We start from the raw sequence: 25,807 nt of genomic DNA on the forward strand, positions 1-25,807 counted from the left end.
AGGGTAAGTATATTTGGTGTGACGGGAATTCGAACCCGTGACCCTCAAATGGATAGAAGCGGTTCACGAGAACAATGAAACATGGGCTTTATTGTTTTCTAATCTGTTTTCCTTTAATGTATCACACCTGAATAAAAAACAAAACAAAACCAAAACAAACTGTTTCTTACATCAATACACTCTACTGCAGCTGAAACAAATTTATTAAATAACGAAAACTGATGTAAGTCTAAAAAACACTTAACTGGGTAACGTCTCAATCAAGTGACCTACATTAGGTTCCATTAATATGACATTTAACCTTAGCAAATCAGACATCATTTCTCCTCAAGGAATTCATTAAGCACGACGTATTTTGGACTTGAGTATGTGATTTGGGCAATATGTGGGCTTGTTACAGAGTTATTAATCCAAGTGACGCCACAATCAATAAAGCATTTGCTATACTCATTATATATATCGTCTTACAGTTTAAATTATAACCAAGTAGTTTCTAATTTGTCTGGCTTGTAATGATGGTGTTTTTCAATTTTTATAAATTATTTCGTTTCATATTACTCAAAATAAATGATCTAATGTGGGAAATATAAGATAAATACGCTACCTCTTGGCTCAGCTACCGAACTGTTTCTTTTTTCAAACTGCAACATGATTGTTAACATATTAACTTTCCATTTAGGTGGGCCCGGCATGGCCAAGCGCGTCAAGGCGTGCGACTCGTAATCTGAGGGTCGCGGGTTTGCATCCGCGTCGCGCCAAACATGCTCGCCCTCCCAGCCGTGGGGGCGTTATAACGTGGCGATCAATTCCACTATTCGTTGGTAAAAGAGTAGCCCAAGAGTTGGCGGTGGGTGGTGATGACTAGCTGCCTTCCCTCTAGTCTTACACTGCTAAATTAGGGACGGCTAGCACAGATAGACCTCGAGTAGCTTTGTGCGAAATTCCAAACAAAACAAACTATTTAGGTGACGAAACGTATATCAGTAACCACTCTTAAAGGAAAGCTGAAAAGATGAGAGGATGTTAAAGACGTTATTGTTACCCATTTCCGTTAAATAAGAGAGTTAAAAATACAGAAAATATAACGGTGTATTTGTTCGTAAATCACACTAACGTCATCATCACCCCTTTTTTGAAATGTGTACAGGATATGTATGTTTATACATAAATATTATAAGCCGAACCCAGCTCGCCGCCATTGTAGGCTAGTACTCAACTGATGAGGCTAACAAAAATATAACGTGTGGTAAAATTCTGAAGGAAACATTTCGTTTTGTAAAACACGGCAAAATAGTCGTTTGTCGTGTTAAAGCGCCAATTTTAATCCTCAAAAAACACACATATATTGTTTGTCTTACCTACATACATGCATGCCTCTGATAACCGAACTGTTATCTGTATTTATCCAAAAAGACAATATTACGAGCTATACAGAATCAAATAGAATATACGTTATCTTTCCTTTTGTTAACACATAAACGTCAAGAAATAATAAAAATTTTCACTCTTGCTGTTAAAATAATAATTCATCGAGGGTCAAAAGTATCCAACGAGGTTACTATAGAAAAGGGATAATCTCTTAATTATTCCACGTATTATTCGTGAGGGCAAGAAACATAATAAGAAATAGTGAATGATTAAAACGGTATTTAATTTCATCATGATAAACTTCTGAGTCATGAACAAAAGACTACAAGTAAATCACGAAATAGATAACTTGTTTTTGCTATCTATAAGTTTATAATTTCTTCCATTGTTTTTAACTTAGAAAATCTTAACATCAATTATCTATTAGGTAATTTGAGAGAGACTGAATAATGAAATTAAAAAGCTTAATTCGTTTCTGTGTAATTTTGTAATCTTTTCGAATAAAATCTATGTAGTTATAGATGCTGCTTTGAAATACGTATATCTAAATATATTTAGAAAATGTAAGCATTTTTAAGCAGATTAATACCTTGAGGCCCAGCATGGCTAAGCGTGTTAAGGTTGTCGACTTGTAATCCGAGGGTTGCGGGTTCGAATCCCGGTCGCATTAAACATGCCCACCCTTTCAGGTGTGGGGGCGTTATAATGGGCGTTGATAAAAGAGTAGCCCAAGAGTTGGCGCTGGGTGGTGATGACTAGCTGCCTTCCCTCTAGTCTTACACTGCTAAATTAGAGACGGCTCGCGCAGATAGCCCTCGAGTAGCTTTGCGCGAAATTCAAAAACAAATTAGTGCCTTAATCGGACAGGAAAGGAATGTTTGGTGGTGTAGTGCGTGGACTTTGATACCAGGATGTCCATGTTTACGTTGCGTTGCAGCAAAAATAATTTCCGTAACTTGAGGCTGTGGTTAAAAGTAGCAGATAAACCTTACTATTATTTTGATTTAAAAGACTTTTGAAAAATTGAATTCCTATGTTAGACAAATACAATGACTGAAATATTGTTTAATAAATATATATTTTTTGTTTCTGTTAATGAAGAAATTTGAAATAAAAACCTATTAGTGCTTGAATTTTACTGTATAAGAAGACGTGGCACCTAGTAACGGAAATTAGAAGTACGTGTCTGCAGTCAGTGCATTATGATATATTTTACTTTAAAGGTTTCTCACGAATGTGACATGAAGATTTTTGACATGTTTCATTACAGTATTGTAAATTGTAAGTATTCATTTTCTGGAATAACCTATTAACGACAGCGACGTTTTTGTAGGTAATATTTTATAGTTGTTATACTAATTATTACTCTCGTGGTGAAGGGCCTGGCATGGCCTAGCGCGTTAAGGTGTGCGCTTCGTAATCTGAGAGTCGCGGGTTCGCGCCCGAGTCGCGCCAAACATGCTCCCCTCCCAGCCGTGGGGGCGTTATAATGTGACGGTCAATCCCACTTTTCGTTGGTAAAAGAGCAGCCCAAGAGTTGGCGGTGGGTGGTGATGACTAGCTGCCTTCCCTCTAGTCTTACACTGCTAAATTAGGGACGGCTAGCACAGATAGCCCTCGAGTAGCTTTGTGCGAAATTCCAAAACAAACAAACAAACTCGTGGCGAAGGAAGGAACGAGGGTATTACAAGCGGGTTCGTGGTTTTATGTATCTGTCTGGGCGTGCGCATCTCGAAAACTGATAGAACGAAAAGTTTACACAAGATGGGGTATTAGTCTAGAACAATCCTCCTTAAATTTGTTCCAGGTCCAAATCTGGATTCTGGATCATTTGAAGCATTGTTTTTTTTAAATTTTATTTATTATGGGGAGATGGGGTATGTTCGCGGTTTTGGATCAGTAACTCCGTAAAATGTTGAATTTCTAACCAACTTTCACGGGCACATCAAGGTTTAAACTGATTGCGACACTACAATAAAATGATGCGGATCGTTTATCATTCTGAATCTGAGAAGAATTTTCTGAGTTTTCGAAGGTTAATGTGATGTTACCTAACGTAAATGCATGTGCAATATCGAAAAAGAGCGACGGGGTGAGGATGTGCAATGTTTATGATTGTTCTTGTTGCACTATCGCTAAAAATATTATTTTAAATTTTATGTAATTGTATGACTTTTTGAATTTCTTGCAAAACTACTCAGCTATCTTAGTTTTGAAGTTACATATTAGAGAAAAGGATGCATGACTCTCCGCCAACTCTTGGGCTACGTTTCTATCAGTCTCGACCCATAAATTGTGAGTCGAATGTTCAAACCACTAAGCCATGCAAGATTTATCTTAATTCCAAAGGAAATGAATACATGTATATTTACGACAGTGCTGGAAAATAACAAATACGATATTATCCACTGAAGTCTCATATAAACTTCTAAATCAAATATCGCTGATCAGAGGTCTGTGATTAAACCACATGTTATATTCTAAATTAAACTAATTACTGTCAGTAATTGATGGTGTGGACAATATATAAAAGCTAAAGTGTTTTGAGACTAAATTGGAATAACGAAGAGCGGGGTAGTTATATTCTAAATTTGAAAGTATACCACATGAATAGACATTCCTAGTAGGTTTTGTTCATTTGATTCAAAACTTTGTGAAAGGCTACACATAGTCATTCCTAATTTTGAGGGAAGGGTGCTTGTCAACAGCACCCACTACCAACTTTTGGGCTACCCTTGGCTTATTCAATAGTGAGATTGGATAGCGACGTTATGAAACACCCATAACCCCAAAGTTTTTTTTAAGAAACTGGTTTCGAACCAAGTTCCTTGCATCCACGTCCGGGAACTCTAACCATTGGACGTGTCCCTCTACAAAGGAATATTAATAATTTATGTTTAATAGTTTCTATAGATTATCATTGTACAAAATAACGTTTTAGAGCATTGTTTTAAAACACTGAAGTTTTATCCCTTTGTCTAGGGTAATTTAAAACCCTGTATAAATTCACATTTATGATTTCTGTCAACTTTCGGTCGTTTTTTTTTTGTTTATAACGTATTTCATTTGTCCTTTAAATTATTAAAACAAAAGCTTGTTGTTTTGAATTTCGCTATCTGCGCTAGCCATCCCTAATTTAGCAGAGTAAAACTAGATGGAAAGCGGCTAGTCATCACCGCCCACCGCCAACACTTGGGCTACTCTTTTATCAACGAGTAATGGGATTGACCCTCACTATATAACGCCCCGGCGGCTAAAAGGGCGAGCATGTTTGGTGTAACGGGGATTCCAACTCGCGACTCTGAGATAACGAATCGAGCGCCTCAACCAGTTATCCATGCCGGCTGCAGGTTGGATTGGACTAAAACATTTTAAGTTCTGTATTTATTTTAATGTTGTATGTTATTTATGGTACCCCGACATTTCGCAGCCGCAGTTTCCCACCCCACTCTTAGCAGCCAACAATTTGACAGCCGAGCTCGTTGGCAGCGGACAATTTCACACCCAGGAACATTGGCAGCGGATGATTACCCAGCCGGGTATTTACATCAACATTACAGTTTAAGAAAAAATACTCATATATCATACCGTCTTGTAGCCACATCTGTTCACAGTTTAAAGCAGTAGCTAATTCCTCGAAGGAATTGAATAAGATCGCTTTCTTGATATTCGTTAACTGTACGTTGGACTCTTTGATTTACAGTCCCGGATTTTCTCGGTCCAACGGGTGCGTGGCTGTGCTTCTTGAGGCGAGCTGTAAATGTATCGTCTCGGACATGAATCTGTGCTGGGCAGTTCAAAGTTCTGTAATTTTCACACATGTAGAAAGTTACCTGATTGTCTTTCTTGCTACCCTTATCGAATAAATAAACGTATTCATTGTTGCATGCCTTCGGCTTTCTTCTGTTTGATGTTACGTAAGTTAATGTGTTGTTCATGATGTTACTCATCAGCTGTTTGAAACTGTTTTAAAATAAATCAATGAAAGTTTAACGAGAAGACTGTGTTGAAGTTCTAACAGTAAACGCAGACATTTTATATGTTTTTACCAGATTTAATAGTGACGTCAATTTTCAAATGGATGTTAATTTGTTGTTAAGTTAACATTAGTAACATCATGAACAACACCATACCTTAACTATGTATTGCTTGGCTGGGTAATCATCTGCTGCCAATTTTTCTGGGTGCAAAATTGTCCGCTGCCAACGTGCTCGGCTGTTAAATTGTTGGCTGCCAAGAGTCGGGTGCGAAATTGCGGCTGCGTTATTTATTTGCTTTTTTAATTTTTTGCCATCAACCCTCACATTCACTACCCGTTGTGTGATACGAAAACACTGGACTTAACTACAAACATTAAGATCGTGAAACTTGTATTTTACTGTGCTGTCCAATAGGAAAGCTAGTTTGGGTTCCTATTTGAAGCCTGTATAGTGAGACGACCAAATGTTTCCTTGTAGGATTTATAACGATATGTGATGCAATAAGGAAATACTAGTGTAATCTGGTGAATGCATAGGCAACTAGTTACAAGTCGCTTAAAAATTTATTATTTACATTAGTTACACAAAGTAAACTGTGTGGGTCACATGATATTTTAGTGACATTAACAGTGCCTCAAATTTTCGAGTTTAATTGATTCAGTTAAAATTAATCCTTTGCCGTAAAAGCTTATTATAATCGATTATTAAATCCGTTTCCACTCATCTAACTGTTTTGTGGCTATGAGCAATACGTTCTATCTATTTCATTATATTGATTTTGTAACTTATTCAAAATAATATCAGAAGCTAGTCGTAAAATTTTCTTTTTAAGTCATTAAAGTTACTTGGGATTACGATTCAATCATTTCATCGTTTGATTGTAAAAAAAAAAAATTGTATACATTTACGTTTAATTTCAAGCAATTTTAAAATTCCAGTGAAGTTTAATATTCATTTCGTTAATTTGAGTGTTACTTTTATTTTTTGGTTTTAAAATTGCAATTTTTAAACTGTTTTTCATCTTTCGTTTTATATGTACAGAAAAATAGCACGTATGGAAATTAACAAATTTACGTTTTGTTCATTTCTGTATAATGATGTACCGATATTATTCCTAAGCCTTTTATCTTGTGCCTTATTTTATAAACTAGTCACACAAGGCATAATGTTACAATAAATTTTAGTAGTCAGTCACTTTAGACATAATGTTACAACATGGAATTTTCCCACAGACTACCATTTTTATAAGTCTAATCCAAGATTACTGGAAAATCGTTGTTGCCGTTAAAGGTTCTAAGGTATTTTATAGTTCGTATTAAAATATGATAATTTTACTGATATTTGAGTTGGTTATTATTATATTCTATAACACATTTAACCCCATCTTCGTGGATTTTAAATAACAGCACATTATTAATTTAATTATGCACTTCTATTTCCATTTTTGTATCCCTAAATAGTTAAAATATGACTGATAAGGTAACTTAATGTAACGTATATCGTTTAAACAAAATGTTATCGATGACGTATATTCCAGGAAAAAAAACTCTTGGATTCTGTAGAAACCCGCCACGCCACGTTGTGCCTGTTTTGGTAAGTGTGAACACGGAAGAAATTTGATAAAACTATATTGACGCTTGCATTACGCTTCTTTAAAGTAACATGTGGCTTTCGTTCATCGACTGGCTGCTATCGTCGTACGTTCTGATAGGTGACTACAATCCCCCTTATATATACGTATATATAAAAATCAGTTATATGTTCACAATTTTAGCTCTTTTCCATACTAAGAATTTCGTCCTAAAATTTGTGTAATCATAAGTATTTTATACGCAGAGTTTCAGGCTTAGTGACATTTCTGTAGAATGCAGACAAAAGTAAGTGTATTATTGCATCTAATTCGATTCTTATCGGTTTCTTTCTTTTATTTTTTTGCCAAGTAGCTAGAGCTTGTGATTGCAATGACCAGGGAAAAGGTACTGTCGAACTGTTTCTTCAGTATGGCCTTAATCTGTGGAGGGACTATTTTCGTTATCCAGAGTGGGGTGTTTCAGATAGAGGACTTTTCCAAACCTTATCTCATTAGTGGAGCTGTTCTCTCAGCAAGTGGTATTCTTGGTATTCTAAGCTCTTGTTTCCATTTTGTTTGGCCGAAAGAATTTCGATATTGTACTGAGAATAAACGAATACATTCTACACCGAATTATGAAGAATCAAAAAACGTACACGATGTGCTTGTTATTACAGATTCAGACTTTCGTGATCAATCTACTAAAAATGTTATTTTCTATTGATGGACGGCGTTTTTCCAAAAACTGTGTGCGCTGTTCTACATTATTGTAGACTTCCTGATCGTAATGAGTCATCCATTCAAAGTAATTCAGAGGGGAAGTTCGACCCGATTCTTGGTTGAACGTGTGAAGTTTAGACAACAACGAATGAACAGATATTTGATGAAAGAAGTGATAACAATAAATATATATATATATATAAGGTACCTTATGCTATTTCAAATATATATATATAAAAGCATATTGAAGTGTATATTTACTAAGTGCTTTCAAAGGAATATAATTTTAGGGCTATACAGCGTTGAATATTTATTTTATAATTGTGATGTAGGAGGCTATCATCTAGTAATATCGTGTATTGATTTATGCTTAATGTATACATGTGTTTGATCGTCTCTTAGCAAATGCCATATTGCAGTTTAACATTTTAAGTACACAAAATTTACGCTTGTCTATATATCTTAGTCAGAAAACTTCCAGAAAAAAGACATTTTTCTATTTTGTGAATAATTTTCATCTATGCATATTTAATTCTGGGGAAAATAAATTATTTTAGGCCACTAGTCTCTCTATATATTTTGGTTCCTTCAGTGTTTTAGACATATGTTTCAAAACAGGTAGGTATTGTTTGTTTGTTTTGAATTTCGCACAAAGCTACACGAGGACTATCTATGTTAGCTGTTTCTAATTTAGTAGTGTAAGACCGGAGGAAAAGGAGCTAGTCATCACTACCCACCGCCAACTCTTAGGCTACTCTTTTACCAACGAATAGTGGATTGACCGTAACATTATAACGCCCCACGGCTGAAAGGGCGAGCATGTTTGGTGCGACTGGGATTCGAACTCGCGACCATCGGATTAGGAGTCGAACGCCTTAATACATTTGGCCATGCCGGGACACAGGTAGGTAAGCTGTCGTTAATGTGTAGCATTGCCAAGAGTTTAGTCGTCAGACTAGAAGCAGGAAACATAATATTAAAAATATCACTCTTTTGTAATTATTAATAATAAAAATTATTCTAAATACGGAAAGTAACAGCACGAGAAGGTAAATGCACAGTAAAGTAATCCAAACTACAGTTTAACTCGACATTAATAGAACAACACCTAAAATATAGATGCAAAGTTTTGACATCTTGGTGTTGTTTCGTTATTGTTAGATTAAGCTTTATTATACAAAAGTGAATGTCTGTGTATCTTCATTCGATATAAATCAAAACTTAGCAAGGAAAAGGTCACCGGGTTTAAAGGTTTCAGAAAACAGTAAATTATGAAAATGTTGAAAACAGATAATATGTTCAGTAAACTTCTGTTCACCCAAACTTGAAATCACTTTTCACACACAACTTTTAAACTCAATGAATTAAATGCGAGTACCGTTACTACTATAATTTAAAACAAAACCTACCATAACACTACAAATTGTAAGGAATGTGAATCGACATGTTTGACGCTCCCCTCTAGTTCAAAGGCTTGTAACACAAAACATTTGTGTTTCCATATCTTCGCTGGGCAAAGCACAGATGTTTCTATGTATAGCTTTGAGCTTAAAATAATAAAAAAAGTTTCTAATATGGATAACATTCAAGGAAATTTGTGTAGATATTTAAAGTGTATCAAAATACTCAATACACATTTATATGGTTTGTTTGTTTTTGAATTTCGCGCAAAGCTACACGAAGGCTATCAGCGCTAGCCTTCCTAATTTAACAGTGTACGACTACAGGGAAGGTAGCTTGTATCACCACCCCCCACCAACCTTTAGGCTACTTATGTAATAGTATAATACAATTATGTTATATTCCGAAAGTCGCGGGTTCGCATCCCCGTCGCGCCAAACATGCTCGCCCTTTCAGCCGTGGGGGCGTTATAATGTGACGGTCAATCTCACTATTTATTGGTAAAAAAGTAGCCCAAGAGTTGGTGGTGGGTGGTGATGACCAGCTGCCTTCCTTCTAGTCTTGCCCACCGCTAGTACAGCGGTAAGTCTACGGATTTCCACCGCTAAAATCAGGGGTTCGATTCCCCTAGGTGGGCTCAGCAGATAGCTCGATGTGGCTTTGCTATAAAAAAAACACAAAAACACCCTCTAGTCTTACACTGCTAAATTAGGGACGGCTAGCGTAGATAGCCCTCGTGTAGCTTTGCGCGAAAGTAAAAAAAAAACAACAAACAAATATTACGATCCCCTATTTATCATATTTAGTAAATTAAGAGTTTATATATATACTTTTTTTAGTTTACTCTGTGAAGTACACAGCTAGATTGAGCAATTTCCTTCTAAGTGCGTATGTGTTTTCTTATAGCAAAGCCACATCAGGCTGATAATATGCTGAATCCACCGAGAGTAATTGAACCCCTGATTTTAGCGTTGTAAATCCGAAGATTTACTGATGAACTAGCGCTGGACTTCCTTCTAAGAATCACCCTGGCTTCTTTTAAAATAATTATTCCTGTCTGAATGAAAAAGCTGTGTCGATTCGTTTTACAAACAGTTACTTGCTCTGTGCCCTTATGTTTTTAGTCTGTTGTTTAGTTTTGTCTTTTCGAGTGTTATGCATAATTTACGTTGTATTGTAAGTACATACATGACAGTCTGTACGTTTTATCGTTTTTATGGCAAAGGATGAGATTTTCTGATAATTGGAGAAGCTTTAGAGTAATTTTCCAAAAATTATCATTATAATCTTTAAATGCAGAAAATATAGTGGGTAAAGGAGTACACGTTTTATGGATTTTTGGTAGGTCATATATTTGTGGCGAACGAGAATTTAAAGATCGTACGAAATGTAACAAATCATTGGAAATTTGGTCAGATTTGTTCCACTATAGTGAAAAGTTCTCAATTGATATGGTAAATCAATACGTAATCTTGCAAAATGAACTAAATAACTTAAAGTAATGTTCCTGCTACTGTTAGTTATTGTTCCCCGCTAGTACAGCGGTAGGTCTACGGATTTAAAACACTAAAATCAGGGGTTCGATTCTCCTCGGTAGAGTCAGCAGATACCCCATCTGGCTTTGTTGTAAGGAAAACACACTTAATAAAACAACATCACGATAATTTTATAGAGGTCAGAAAGGTTTGGCCTGGCATGGCCAGGTGGTTAAGGCACTTCACTCGTGATCCGAGAGTCGCGGGTTCGAATCCCCGTCACACCAAACATGCTCGCCCCTTCAGCCGTGGGGCGTTCTAATGTTACGGTCAATGCCACTATTCGTTGGTAAAAAAATAGCCCAAGTAGTTGGCGGTGGATGGTGATGACTAGCTGCCTTCCCTCTAGTCTTACACTGCTAAATTAGGGACGGCTAGCGCAGATAGCCCTCGAGTAGCTTTGCGCGAAATTCAAAACAAACAAACAGAAAGTTTTAAATTTTCCTGTTTTTAATTAGGGGATAAAAATATGTGATCTATCAATGAGTTTGGTGGAGAAACTCTGGATTAGTTTTAAGCTAGGATGACCACCTGATAGGCGATGAAGAAGTACTAACGGTAATTTGAGAAAAACAAACAAAACATTTTGAACAATCAGTGAAACACTCACTGTCTTGTTTTTTACCGATGCCAGATTACGTTTCAAATGTTCGTGAAAGGAAAATTGTGAACCTAAGTCCTCTAAGTCTGTTTTTATTTCTATTTCAGGGTTCTTTTTTTTTGCGGGAAGTAATCTCAATATTGAAACCTTTATAGTTAGCTTTGATTGCATTCACACAAATGTTCTGTCGAAGAAGCAATTCTCTATGTTCTGAAACCTTTATAGTATTAGTCCAGCCCTAGGTTTTACTTAGATGTTTGCATCGTCAAAGAATTTTTTTTTCCGTTTCACGCAAAAATTTTCTGTTTCACAATTGCAATTTTAACCAGTTTGTTGAGAAATCACACCTCTCCTGTTTCAGTTAATTTATTCACGATAGAAATGAGAAAACTGCTCTCTCCAGTTCACTTCCTCCTACTGCTTTCTGGATTCGTTATGTATTTTACACTTTTGTGGCCCTGTTTATATAGATATATTTTTTTAATTATTTGAAAGCAAACCACACTGACGTCATGTTTACAGTTGAAGATAATGTTGAAAGAAATATTAATTTTAAGTTGACGATTGAAAAAACAACAACACGTGATTCCATATCATTATTATTTTTAGATGTTCTTGAGTGGCACAGCGAAATGTCTGTGGGTTTAACTTACTAGAAACCGGGTTTCGATACTAGTGGTGGGCAGAGCACACATTGCCCATGCTTGATGTATGACTTCAAACAAATACACAAATAATTTTTTCTTAAAGACACGCTTGAGACTTTATGCTCATTAGAATAATTTCCAAGATTATATAAAATTATAAAAATCACCAAGAATCTTTTTCACACTGGTTACCTTATTTAACCTTCTCATCAGGAATTTTCAATAGAGACAAGTGTGTTATAATCACAACTTAAGGTGCAAACCAAATATCCTGTCACAGACATAAATAAAACGGTGTCATCTTTAGAAAATTAATCACGATCTAAACACATAATCAACGCTATTAAAAAAAAAACATCTTTTTATTATGTTATACCCTATATCTTTAGTTTCTCACAAGTCATCCAAATATTTTGTTAAGAACATAAAACATAAAACTTGATGTGAAATTTTTACTTCACACACCGTTAAAAAAGACAAACTAGGTTAAATTGTGTACCTTTAGTTTTGTATTACATGTGAAGACAATGGTAATTATTACCTTAGAGAAACCGGTCGACAAGTGTATAAAAGGCTAAGAGAACATTTAAAATTCCTCTGCCATGTATCTCAGAATGGCTGGTATGGGTATTAACACGTTTATTGATAAGGAGAGAACAATATTTTGATCTTCCTAGGTCATCTTCAAGTTAAGAAAGGGAGAGTTTGAATGTGACCTTTGACGGACACATGTCTCAGGGACGAGAGTATAAACTGGTTCGGGATTGTAGGGGCGTTGCAGGTGGATGTTATGTTATTAATTAGTATAGGTATAAAGGTGTTTCTTTATATTGGTTTAATTTTGGTTTTAGTTGTATAAATAGGGCTTCTTTGATTTTGCGTTTGTTTATATTTGTTTCCATACTTAATATCTGAGTGTTTTCTACGGTTATTTTGTGTTTATTTGATTTGAAGTGTTCAGAAACGTGTGAAGGTTTTTTTTTTGTTCTTTGAATCTAGTTTCTATTTTTCTTCTTGTTTCTCCAATGTAGAAGTTGTGGCAGTTGTTGCATTGTATTTTATAAATTATGTTGGTGTTGTGCTTGTCAGTGTAGTTTTTACATGGTATTGACTTTAGTTTTGTACCTGGTTTTGATAAAAATTTGGTGTTTATCGGAACAGCAACTAAAACCAAAATTAAACCAATATAAAAGAACACCTATATACATATACTAATTAATAACCTAACATTCACCTGCATCGCCCCCTACAATTCCATACTAATTTTATCTCGTATCTAAGACATGTGTCCGGCAACGATCGCATTCATAATATGTCTTTCTTAATTAGAAGATGACATACGAAGGTCGAAACGTTGTTCTCTCCTTATCAATAAAAGTGTTAATACCCATACCAGCCGTTCTGAGATACATTTTGATTTCAAGTGGGTTTTTCATCATCAAGAATTACTTCGCCACGGCGATTATACGAGAAGTGTTAGTCTTTTGTGTTTCTTTGTGTATTGTGTTCTTTGTTTAAACTTCCTTATGCCTAAACTTATCCACTCTATACAAACTAAAAGTACCAGCAAAACAATGGAAAACATCTACCAGAAAGAAGAGAACTTCGACAACCAACAACCTGTCTTTCCAGGTAGAACTGAAAACATCTATTTCCCCGTAACATCTCAAAACTGTATCTTAAACAACGTTTTCAAAGAATTTTCACACAAACTATCACCATAATTTTACAGAAAATAAATCTAAAAACAACCTATCACAAAAAGATATTAATTCTATTAACAACTTAAAACAAGACAACAACATCAACATTCTAAAACCGGATAAAGGCAATACTATAATTATAATGAACACAAATGAATACATTCAAAAAATGAGCAACATCTTGTCAGATACAAACAAATTTAAACTACTAAACACAAATCTAACAAAAACACATGAAATTCAATTAAAAAAATGCTACTACAAATGAAAAAACAATACAATCGCAAAAAAACATTTATTCCTACCCACGAAAGGCCGACTCACGCGCACCACAATTATACGGCACCCCGAAATCTCACAAATCTGATTGTCCACTATGACCCACAATGTCGACCCAATGAATCATTTAACTGCAACCTCGGTAAATATATTGTGTGGGAATTTTTTTAAATATGTAACATTAGTCGCCTCCTTTTTCAAAGACTCTTTTAACTTTAAATATATTCTTAATCAACTAAATAATAAAGCCTTAATGGCCGGTTTTGATGTAATCTCCATCTTCACAGAATTTCCAACAACTGAAGCCTGCAAGATAACTTTAGAACTGGGCCCGGCATGGCCAAGCGTGTTAAGGCGTTCGACTCGTAATCTGAGGGTCGCGGGTGCGAATCCCGGTCGCACCAAATATGCTCGCCCTTTCAGCCGTGGGGGCGTTATAAGGTTACAGTCAATCCCACTATTCGTTGATAAAAGAGTAGCCCAAGAGTTGGCGTTGGATGGTGATGACTAGCTGATTCCCTCTAGTCTAAATTATTGACGGCTAGCGCAGATAGCCCTCTAGTAGCTTTGAGCGAAATTAAAAAACAAACAAACAAACAAGCTTTAGAACTTTATATCGAAGACTCTAAACTATTGATAAACATCCCCAGCAACCAATTATCAACCCTAAAATAATTCATTATCACCAGAACTAACTGTATGTTCAATAGCCAAAACTACCTACAAATAATGTTCCAAGTATGGGGAATACCGTGTCACTAGTTCTAGCCAACATTTTTATGACACAGATTGAATATAAAGCGATCAATTCAGCCTTACACCAATCACTATACTGGTACAGATTTGTTGATGAAACAATTGCTTGATTCACATCTACAGATCACACTCTTAGTTTTTTTAACCTCGTTAACTCGATACATCCAAATTTAAGTTCACCTGTGAACAGGTAAAAACTAACCAAATAGCATTTCTTAACCTCAGAAATCATTGTAACTGATACACAATTAAAAACAGAAATCCACAGAAAAATCACCCATACTGGATTATACATTCCCTAGGACTCAATACATGAAACAAAAGCAAAACTCAACATGTTACGAAACTAAATAAACACAGCCACAAAACTATGCTTATCTGACAAAATTAACGAGAAAACAACACAATAAAACAACACTTCATCAACATCAACAAATTTCCTCAAAAAACCGTGGAAAATTATACGCACACACTTAGACCAACAACAATAAATCTCAAGATATAACAAACTACAAACTCTCACACTGCTGCATATCTTATGTTTCTGACATCAGCAAAAAAATAACCAAAATCTGGAAAAAAACTTCTAACAAAACACAACATTCCAGTAAACACCAAATTTATTCAAAAACCAGGTACAAAACTAAAGTCCATATTATGTAAAAACTACACTGACAAACACAACACTAACATAATTTATAAAATACAATGCAACAACTTATCAGTAAAAGTGTTAATATTCATACCAGCCGTTCTGAGATACATTTTTATTTCACGTGGGTTTCTCGTCATCAGGAATTAGTCAATTTTAAATGGGACAGTTCGAAGTTATTGTTTTGAAAATAGCCGCTCCACACTACAAGATTTGTTTCATCTACGTGGATAATATATTTGTAATAGAGCTGTCCACTACAGACAAGGTTAACGAATTATTCATTTACACAAAGAGAGAAAATTCTGCAATAAAAATATTAAACGATAACGAAGTCTTACTTCTTGACGTGATGATGACATCAAGATACATAATCACCTATGTAACGTTACATACAGAAAACTCACAGATACAAGTAAATAAATAGAGTTTAAGTAAAGCCTCTCATTAATGCAAAGGGAGACATAATAGAATGTCTACTTTTCAGAATGAACAATATTTGTCGTACATTTTTACTTCAAGAGGGTTTCATGTCATCAAGAATGGATTCCACTATATTGAAAAAATAAAAGGACCAACAAAATTTTTCTTCAATCTAATACACATACAAGGCCAACGAGCTATTTGAGACAGCTCATCGTCAGCGTCATGCAAACAAGGCGAGAGGTACTTCCGCAAAGTTCAAGAAAGTGTTCTGTTTCAAGGGTAGATAAAAACAAAATTAAGGGTAGCAAGTATTTTTATTCCTCGTTTTTTCAAGTTCATATATCATCCTGTGCTGTATCATGTATCTCATGATTCTTGGCAAGCGCACGTTTTAATGACGTCACGACAGTACAAACTGTCACGTTATGTGACAACGCATCACTGAATAGCGATGCAAGGAATTAAAATAGGTGACCCTTTCAGACGATATTCGACCCCCTTTGGGAGAAATAATGGGGAGCATATGAGAAAAAATAATATTAAAATAATTAAATAGAAACCAAACACAAGAAGAAGAAAATATACAAAATTTAAGCTTTCTTTAACATGTAACATACTTAATAATTAACTGGTTTAAATTCTGATTGAGTAGGTGTCTGGTATGGCTACCAGTGTCGCGAGTTCTAATTTCATCACTGAACATGCTCGCCATTTAAGCCTTGAGGGAGGAGCGTTGTTGTATGACGGTAAACTCCACTGCCTGATGACAAACAGTAGCCAAGAGGTTAGCGGTGGGTGTTGTTGAATAGCTGCCTTTCTTCTAGTATATCACTTGAAAGTTATGGACGACTAACTCAGATGACCATCGAGTAGCCTTGCCTCAATTTGAACAAACAAAAGAACAAACTAAATGGAGTATACCCGAAGTGACGACGTTTACTTCAGGGACTTCTCTGAAGATGGAAGCAGATTAGCATCTGGTATGTATGATAAAAATTATTTTCTAATTAGTTATCTATACGTAAAAACAAAATAGCTGACTGACCATGACAACGATGAATATGTCATCACTGCAATTTTACCCCAAAACTACTGCCTGTAAATACCTGGATCCTGTTTCTTAAATAAATGGATTCATGCCCCTGTTTCGTGTTTCGCTAAATATAGTTCAGTATAAAAAGAACAACTAACTCAAAGTTTTAATATACTTTTCAAAATGAAATGCACTTCAGCGAATAAAAAAAAATTATGTTGAAGAGTAAATTGCGATAAGCCAACTTAAAACCTCAATACTAAAATACGCCAGCTCAAAGTCTCATTGACTTACAATGTCATAAACAAGCATGGTAACATAAATAATATTTGACTTGACAGAGATATGACTGGTCTAAATTTGAAGTACTAAATGGTGCTGATGAGAAGGATAATGCCATTTAGGTTTAGCAGTTACTTAAAGTGTTAATTTTTTTTGATAATTTATCTCAGCTTTTCATCTTTGACACATTTCGTGATCATTACATCATTTATTTTCTAAATTTACTTTCTATTGAAGGCCTGGTATGGTCTTGTGGTTAGAGCATTCCTCTTGTACTCTGCAGATCACAGTCCCAAATTCTACCAAACATGCTCACCTTTACAGCTTTGGGGGCGTTATAATGTCGCAGTCAATCTCACTATTCGCTAGTGAAAGAGTAAACCAAAGGTTATCGGTAGGTAGTGTTGCCTAACTGTTTTCCCTCTAGTCTTACACTTTTAAATTAGGGACGGATTGTGAAGATGGCTTTCTTGTAGCTTTGCGCAAAATTCAAAATAAACAAACAAACAAATAATTTAAAATAGATACAATATAAGGACCATGGTCTTTTCTTATAGTACGGAAAATGAATTAATGAGGATACAGAGACCATCATTCAAAGCTACTAGTAAAAAAATCGAAATGTATAAGTGATTTGAATAATTTGAAATAACACATATGCGACAGTGTATTTTTTTCCTGGAAACAGACTTTATATTGTTGTTAAGACTAGTTTTTAATCAACCTATTTGACTTCTTGTAAAAACTCTAGAACGTGATATTGTATGGTTTATTTAGTTTTTATCAATATTAAGATTGAAGCAATTTACTTTGTTGTTTTTTATTGCATGTAGAAATGACAAACCAAAGGCATCAATGTCTTTGATTCATTCAAATTGACATAGATAACGTCACTTTCGGTTGTCCCTGTTGGTTCGTTTTAAGTGGGCTATCTGCTGTGTTCACAGCAGGGAATCGAACCTCGGATTTTAGCACCGTAAGTCCGTAAGCTTATTGATGTCCTGCCAGGGAACCATTTAGTTGTTAAAACAATACAAAACAAAAATTACAGTGGAGAGAGTTACCAATAATACAGTCCCTGCTGCGTTAGAGTGTGATGAGCTGTTGTGGTATTTTCAGGTCAAAGTGATTAGTTTGTCTGATATAAACACCTACAAGTAACTGCAGGCTCGACCAAGTGATTTAAGTAAACTTCTCAAATGACATTATTTAACTCACTTTTGGAGCTATTGTAAGAAATAAGGGAACCTGGCGTTTAAAATATATTGAAAAGTCTTTAGTTCTTACAACACTAAAAATAGGGCTAGTATTCACATATTCGACTACGGGTAGGCCTCACTAGCATTTATGCTACTAATACTTCTAAAGCTCTTTTTCTCGCTAGATGGATTAACATAAATACTAAACTAATTTCGAAAGGATTTCAAATATTAACTTCCTTCCTTTGTCCGACGGACAGCGTCACCTCTGTTCCCAGACGTCTTTGGTTTGCTAACATATTCAGTTGATGTCATACTTCGGTCAGTAAATGATATTACAATTGTTAGTAGATTTAATCCAAGCTCAAAATACACCGAAATATCCTTGGTGGCAGAATAAATAATCAGATAAGAGAAAAAGAGACTAAAAACAAGCTAACATGATGTATTTTGGGGCAACGTGTTGCCGCCATGACAATGCGAAAACTAAATAATCAATAATTTTAACAAGTTTGTTTGTTTTGAATTTCGCACAAAGCTACTCGAGGGCTATCTGTGCTAGCCGTCCCTAATTTAACAGTGTAAGACTAGAGGAAAGGCAGCTAGTCATCACCACCCACCGCCAACTCTTGGGCTATTTTTTTAACAACGAATAGTGGGATTGATCGTAACATTATAACGCCCCCACGGCTGAAAGGACGAGCACGTTTGGCGCGACGGGGATGCGAACCCGCGACCCTCAGATTACGAGTCGCACGCCTTAACACACTTGGCCATGCCGGGCCCAATTTTAACAAGTTAAATCGTTATAAACGGTAGGCCTACATTATTACAGTAGACATTAAGGCCGGGAGAACTCCATAATGGAAAATATTGATCTGGAAAGAGGATTAGTGCGAATAAATCCTGTTCGTTTAATGTGATTTCCATACGATGAAGACACTATTAGTGTTACAGAAAAGAAATTATTTAATATGCAGGAATGTTTCAGCTTAAGTTATTCCTGCATAAAATAATTTCAAGTGTAGCGTACAAAGTCTCTGTTGAACAGGATTCACGATTATAGAACTTTCACGAAGTAGTACACAAGAGTTATCTGCCCGTGATTGTGTTTGATTTTGAGCTAATTTAACGAGAAAAGAGAATTATAGAAAAACACTCACTGCCAGAGTCTGGGTACTCTTGCATGTGCAAATAGTTGACCATAAAATGCAGAGGGTGTTTATTTTGAAAAAAATATTTTGGCAATGCGATATGAACCGTGAATCCTAAAACTCTGTTCAAGCTAACCAATAAGCCACGCATGACCCACATCACCAAGAATCCCATTGTATCTTTCTATAAAATTGTAGAAGGTTAATAAATATCATAAAATAATGTGACTGTGGATTTATTCGTGAATAAACAAATGAAGCAGCCACGTTTCTTTGTATCTGGCAGAGCCTTAGCAGTTTACATGTTGAACTTCTGACAGCAGAACGATTTACTTGTAAACGTACTTCGCGGAATCAACACTGACTCTCATAAATTAGATACTCAAACGTTTTGCTTTGCAGCCTCTTCAGGAACATTCCACTGAAACTGAAACCGTAACAGTCATGAAGAAACTATAAAGCGAAACAATAATCCGTGATAACCAACTTGTTGAGAAAATTATATATTTAAAAACGGCTAGTATGGATAGAAAAAACACTATGTGGAGGAGCGAACAACGTTTCAACCTGCTTCGGTCATCGTCAGAAGAAGGTCGAAACGTTGTTCGCTCCTCTACAAGTGCTTTCTCTACCAGCCGTTTTTAAATATATAAAGCGAAACGTGGAGGTCTAATTGAAGAAAACATTTTGGTGTTATAAGGCCGTTTATTTATACTATTAAAATATCCACTGAACTACATCAATTAAATACTGAATCTCACGAGTTAAACTTTTTATACATCGTGATATGAAACTAATATCTATAAATACAAATTTATTAGCCTAATATTAATAACCTTTCAAGTTGCTCTGGGGCCTATTAGGCCCCACTTTTCGTAGGAGTGTTAATGTCAACACCCCACAGAAACTCGGTTTTTATTTTCTGTTCATTATGTATTAATGAAACTCTTTTATGTAGGATTCAGTATAATATTGCTTGTCTGACATTAATAGGATTATATACACAAGTATGCCATGACCCTCCGACTATGCTATTGAAATAAATAAGCTTAGTTTTATTCATATTTTTGTGACATGTTTACGAATATATTAATAATTGGACAAAAAATAAACCAAAAATCCAAAACACACACACACAAACCCAGACACTTAGTCTTCTTCTTCGTGGGTATTTGGGTATGTTGAACTTTTAAATACCTAGGAGGGTCAGGTGCACAGGACCTCTTCCTCCATCCCTAGCTTTCATGTCGGCTACTATTATGTTGTTATTGTGCATGTATTGATAATTCAGTATGGTTTGTTTCGAACTCTAGCGCAAAGCTACATTACACATTTTACACTATGTAACAAAATTTTTAGTTTTTCTTGTTCCTGGGCAGAAAGTGTTATTTACCAATTGCTCATGCTCAAAGTAAATAGAAAAGACCTATTTTTCTTTTCAAACTTTGTTTTTGTAATCTGGGAGCGTATAATGAAAACATGATGGGAGACTATATTTGGGAGCTGATACCTGAAAGTGATTTACATTAAAGTCGCAAATCTCGAAAAACTACTCACTTCTAAACATTTTTGTATAACTTCAGTATAAACACATGTAGATCGTGATTCATATGCTGTTTTATTCAGAAACTGAAAATGTGTAAATTTGCACGTTTTTACATAGAAAATAGGTTAATTTCTAAATTTCATTATCCACGTCACAAAAGCAAAGTTTGAAGAGAATAATGGTTATTTTCTGTTCTTTTACAACATAAGCAATTAAAAATAACACATACTATCCAGGAACAAAATTTATGTTACATAGTGTTATCAAACCAATGCAGCACGAGTGAACGATGAAAATTTTCCTTTATTAGATTCTGACCAGCATTTATTAATTAAGAATTCATTAGGATTTTCCTGCTGTAAACATGTTTGTACGAAGAACACTGGTTGACTATGGTCTTTTTTTAACGGGCGTTTTGAAGGTGGTCTTGAGAGAATGGCAGCGCAGTCTTTGGAACACCTGTCTTCATAACATTCCTTTGTCCCCAGACAATCCTGGTCGTATCGCAGACGTTAAAATCTGGAGGTAGAAAACAATTATTTGGCCATGGGTCACCAATTGAACAAAATATTTCTGTAATTAACCAATCCGCTTTACGAACAGTGGAATAATAAAATACAAAGTCATTAATGTCAACATTAATATTAAACAATTCCATTTTTAAATTTTAAATTATCTTCTTGAGCGATTAGTGTTATAGCACTGAAAACCTTTAATAAGAAGTCATACTTGTATGCAGATGTGGCTGTTGTACTTTTGTTTTTTTAATTTCACACAAAGCTACACGAGGGCTATTTGAAACTCTTGGGCTACTCTTTTACCAACGAATAGTGGGATTGACGGTCATATTATAACGCTCCCACTACTGAAAAAGCTAGCATCTTTGGGGTAACGGGAATTTAAACTCACGATAATAATTCGGTAAAAAAAAAAACAGACATTCAGTGAGTATGTTAATAATTCGGTAAAAAAAACAGACATTCAGTGAGTATGTTAATAATTCGGTAAAAAAACATACATTCAGTGAGTATGTTAATAATTTGGTAAAAAAACATACATTCAGTGAGTATGTTAATAATTTGGTAAGAAACAGACGTTCAGTGAGAATGTTAATAATTCGGTAAAATAAAAGACATTCAGTGAACATATTAATAATTTGGTAAAAAAAACAGCCACAAACACACATTCAGTGGTAGTAGCATTTTACAGAAGAAGGATACAAAAATTAATGTATTTGAAATTCTTATCACCATTAAGTTACAATGCTTTTTTGGTTACCAACTGCCATCCAGTATTTTTTTGCAATCTTCAAGGGTACTAGCCCATGATCACTCATCCAGTAAAACCTTTATTATTGTTATTATTTTTTAGTGATAATGTTGTGTTTCTTTTCTTTTCTTCGTTGGCCATCAGTAACATGTTTGACCTCTTTAAGCAGATTGACCACAATATCATTTACCGTTTCTTCTGCCTCTGTTGTATCTTCAATCTGAGTTTGGTGATTCGTTTACAGTTTGTTCAGAGAAGAGCATTTTTTCATTTAAAAGAGTTTAACAACAACCTGGAAGTATTTTCTTTGGAATATATGGTTGTTTATTGCCTTCATCTGTTTTCCAAGCTGTTCTCATTGGACGGAATAAAAACGTAGCTAAAGCTTCGCTTACGTGAGTAGAGTTAGTGAAAGAGGAAACAAAAGGTTTGTTTTCCTTATAGCTTTGTATAAGCTCGAAAGACAGATATAAACTTAGTTTGTCTTTAATCAACATTTTCTTTCCTGGTACACTCATCAGGGACATGAAACAGTCACTGAAATAAGTGGAGTAGGCCTAGTAATTCTGGTGTGTTTTTATTGTACTTGGTTCCTTTTGGACACTTTATTGTCAAAGTGTCATACATGTTGACTAAAGTGCATGTTTCACATGACGGTATAACTTTCTCATTTGTACGTCTGGCGTATGTAATGGAAGTAAAGGTTTCCGCGTGTTCCATAACCTTCTCCGGATATTCCGTTTCTCTTGATGTAATTATGTTTGTGTGCTTTAGTTAAAGACCTAAATTTTATTCTCAAAAATACCTTATGATACGTAGAAGAACTTCTTTGAAGCTTACTTCACTAATGTCCAAGGATGTAGTTGACGGTAGCTACTTGGACATCAGTAGTTGGATATTTAATGGTGTGAGACATCACTTCTGTGTGGTTACAAGAATGACCTTGCCCATTCAGTGACAACTAAGTAGTCCTGCCAGTTGTTGATCCATAGTCCACATCAGTTTAAATAGTTTCCAACAATCATATTGAGGTCAAATGCATCCAATTACTTCAAGTAAATGCAAACGAACTTGGCAGGGGTTTAGTTTAGAGAGAGAGAAGTCAGAAGAATTCTCTCCCCAGTAGGTGTGGTCAGGAACGTTGTGGTTCCTCTTCGTCCCCTCACATGAAAGATTTTTTTAATTTTGTTTGGGAATTTACCTGTATTTTACTTTGACTTGTATAAGGTTTACTTCAAGTAAATAACAGTTTGCCTTTACATATTACTACTTAAGATTGATTGACCACTACACTGTTTAGGATTGGCCTGTTGGGCACTTGTCTGGTAATCCAGTTTCTCAGTTCTTCTCAATCTCATGTCTGACTTTTCAGGCCTTATGATATTCCTTCTCCTCGTGTTTCATGTACTACTTGAGGCCAGGGTTAGCCTGTAGCTCTAAGACATCGTGTCTTTGTTCACCACAGTAAAATATTATTATAAATGCACAAAATAATCTCAAAAAATTGAAACATAGTATCAGTTGACTCCATTTTTTTTAAATGTTTGTTACCTGCATACACAAAATAATATACATTTTGCCAGACGTTTGCCATACAGACCCAATGTTTTAAAACATCCGGGTTCTCAGAAACTTGACATCACTTGATCTGTTGAAACAAAAACAGTCCATCAGATAATCTCACCTTCTCACCTGCCAATGGCAAGGTAAAGCTATCGACCTTTCATCAAAAAATAGCCAGTTTCACCTAATTACAATTTAATGCTCAACTGACACCGAAAAAATGTTTTCGGTTTGATTTTCTTTATATTACTTTTTTTTTGCTATTTTCCAGCACGCTGGAGATCGGTTAAAGCAACAAAATTAAAGAAGAATCTCCGTTTCATAAAGAGCGTTGATCATTTCTCAGACTAAAGGTTTGAACTGTTTTAGTGTAGAACAAGGTTGTTGTTTAAGTACAAACCATCAACAGAGTCGGCGGAACATGCCGAGCGTTGATGACTAGGAGCGCTTTGCTTGCACGTTAACTGTGATCATTGAAATCAAAAACTGAAACATCGAGTTTTTATGATAATAATGCATAAGTGCCTATTACATATGCAAAGGAACGTTTTCCTATCGGGTTAAAATTGGGTGTATGTGCCCCCCCCCCCACAGTTCCGTCGTCTTAGTTTCAATGATAACACTTTTGTATAATTTTAACAACAAATTTGCTTTAATATTGTTTGTTTTTACAGATATCTCGAAGAAAAGTAAATATTTACTCAAAGATAAAAACTGTGTGAAATCTTTCTTATAACAAGTAAAAAATCATTATGAGTAAAAGGTGATGATCTTATTACTGGAATATTTTTAAAAGCCACAGTAACCCTTTTATGTATCATTGTTTTTTCCAATTGGTAAATATCTGTTGAATTAGTTTTTTGTGTTTTGATATCACATACAAACTTTTATCGACTTTTTACTGAGTTTCAAACGTTTCAGCTAAACACAAATCAACAGTGATTGTACTAGTAACTTGTACACAGATTATATAAAAATGTATCTTCGAACGGCTGGTATGGGTATTAACACTTTTATTAATAAAGCAGAGAACAACGTTTTGACCTTCCTAGGTCATTTTCAGCTTAACCTGCTCTTTATCAGTAAAAGTGTTAATACCCACACTAAAACACTCGACTCGTAATCCGCAGATAAGAATCCCCGTCACACCAAACGTGCTCGCCCTTTCAGCCGTAAGAGTGTTATAATGTGATGGTCAATCCTACTATTCGTTGGTAAAAGAGTTGACGATGGGTGGTGATGACTAGCTGCCTTCCCTCTAGTCTTATACTGCTAAATTACGGACGGCTTGTGCAGATATCCCTCGTGTAGCTTTGCGCGAAATTCAAACCAAACCAAACCAATATCCATACCAACCATTCTGAGATACATTTTTATTTCAAGAGCGTTTCTCGTCATCAAGATGACACAAAACTTCCAGTGATGTTTAAGGTTTATACAAAGACCGATAAATTGAAAGTTTTTCTTCAACAAGACAGAGTTCCGACATTATCTAGTAATTATAATACTCTGACAACTTATTAAACATACCCACACTTATCAAGTTCCACAGATAACAGATTATTCTTGTTCTTACGTTTATAGGAAGTCTATACTGTCTTAGCTAGAGGAAAAAGATGTTAAAGCATATCCATTTTTGTGATGCATTTCCGTTTTGTCTACATGTTTTAAATCTGCATTTATCATCGTTTTTTCGTTTGGTATTTCTGTGTTATGTACGACAATGGTAAATCGGGATCTATGGTTCATTTTTTGTCCAGGATATAAAAGTGACAACAACCTATTCAGACGCAGGTTACTTTTTACATGTTTAATAGAACATAAACAGCTGGAGGTTAACGTCAGCAAAAAAAAAAGTGAATAAACAAATGGTACAGACGTACCTGACCAAATTTCTATTAATAAATTTATAAATTATCTGGTTTTGAATGATAATGGGCATTCATGTTTAATTGTAATACAGATTTTGAGTAAAACTGAAAATGAAAGACGTGTGTTTCATACATTTTCTAATTAGCCATGCGTACATAAACTATAATTAACATGGTAAATCATCTAAAAATATCCATCGTATACGCATGAATCACAAGTAGAATAATTGATTCATTTTTATTGCATATACA

General features: G+C 35.1%; 3 protein-coding genes across 5 annotated transcripts in view; 2 read left to right on the forward strand and 1 right to left on the reverse strand.

Moving 5' to 3' along the window:
- The window catches only part of LOC143247375 (proton-coupled zinc antiporter SLC30A1-like), a 40,803-nt gene extending 32,601 nt beyond the window's left edge, over positions 1-8,202 (forward strand). For both annotated transcript variants that reach the window (XM_076495365.1, XM_076495364.1), the window contains one exon: positions 7,292-8,202. The gene's annotated coding sequence lies outside the window, so the exon portion shown is untranslated. The remainder of the gene's footprint in view (positions 1-7,291) is intronic.
- The window catches only part of NitFhit (ntrilase and fragile histidine triad fusion protein NitFhit), a 135,001-nt gene that overhangs the window by 84,526 nt on the left and 24,668 nt on the right, over positions 1-25,807 (reverse strand). The gene's annotated exons all lie outside the window — the stretch shown is intronic.
- LOC143247378 (uncharacterized) overlaps positions 8,322-25,807 on the forward strand; it is a 30,554-nt gene continuing 13,068 nt past the window's right edge. The window contains exons 1-2 of one of the 2 annotated variants that reach the window (XM_076495373.1): positions 8,322-8,546; positions 16,291-16,618. The gene's annotated coding sequence lies outside the window, so the exon portion shown is untranslated. The remainder of the gene's footprint in view (positions 8,547-16,290; positions 16,619-25,807) is intronic. The other variant, XM_076495372.1, reaches the window with a different exon arrangement.

The sequence above is a fragment of the Tachypleus tridentatus genome, chromosome 3 (assembly GCF_004210375.1).
Source record: "Tachypleus tridentatus isolate NWPU-2018 chromosome 3, ASM421037v1, whole genome shotgun sequence".
NCBI lineage: Eukaryota > Metazoa > Arthropoda > Merostomata > Xiphosura > Limulidae > Tachypleus > Tachypleus tridentatus.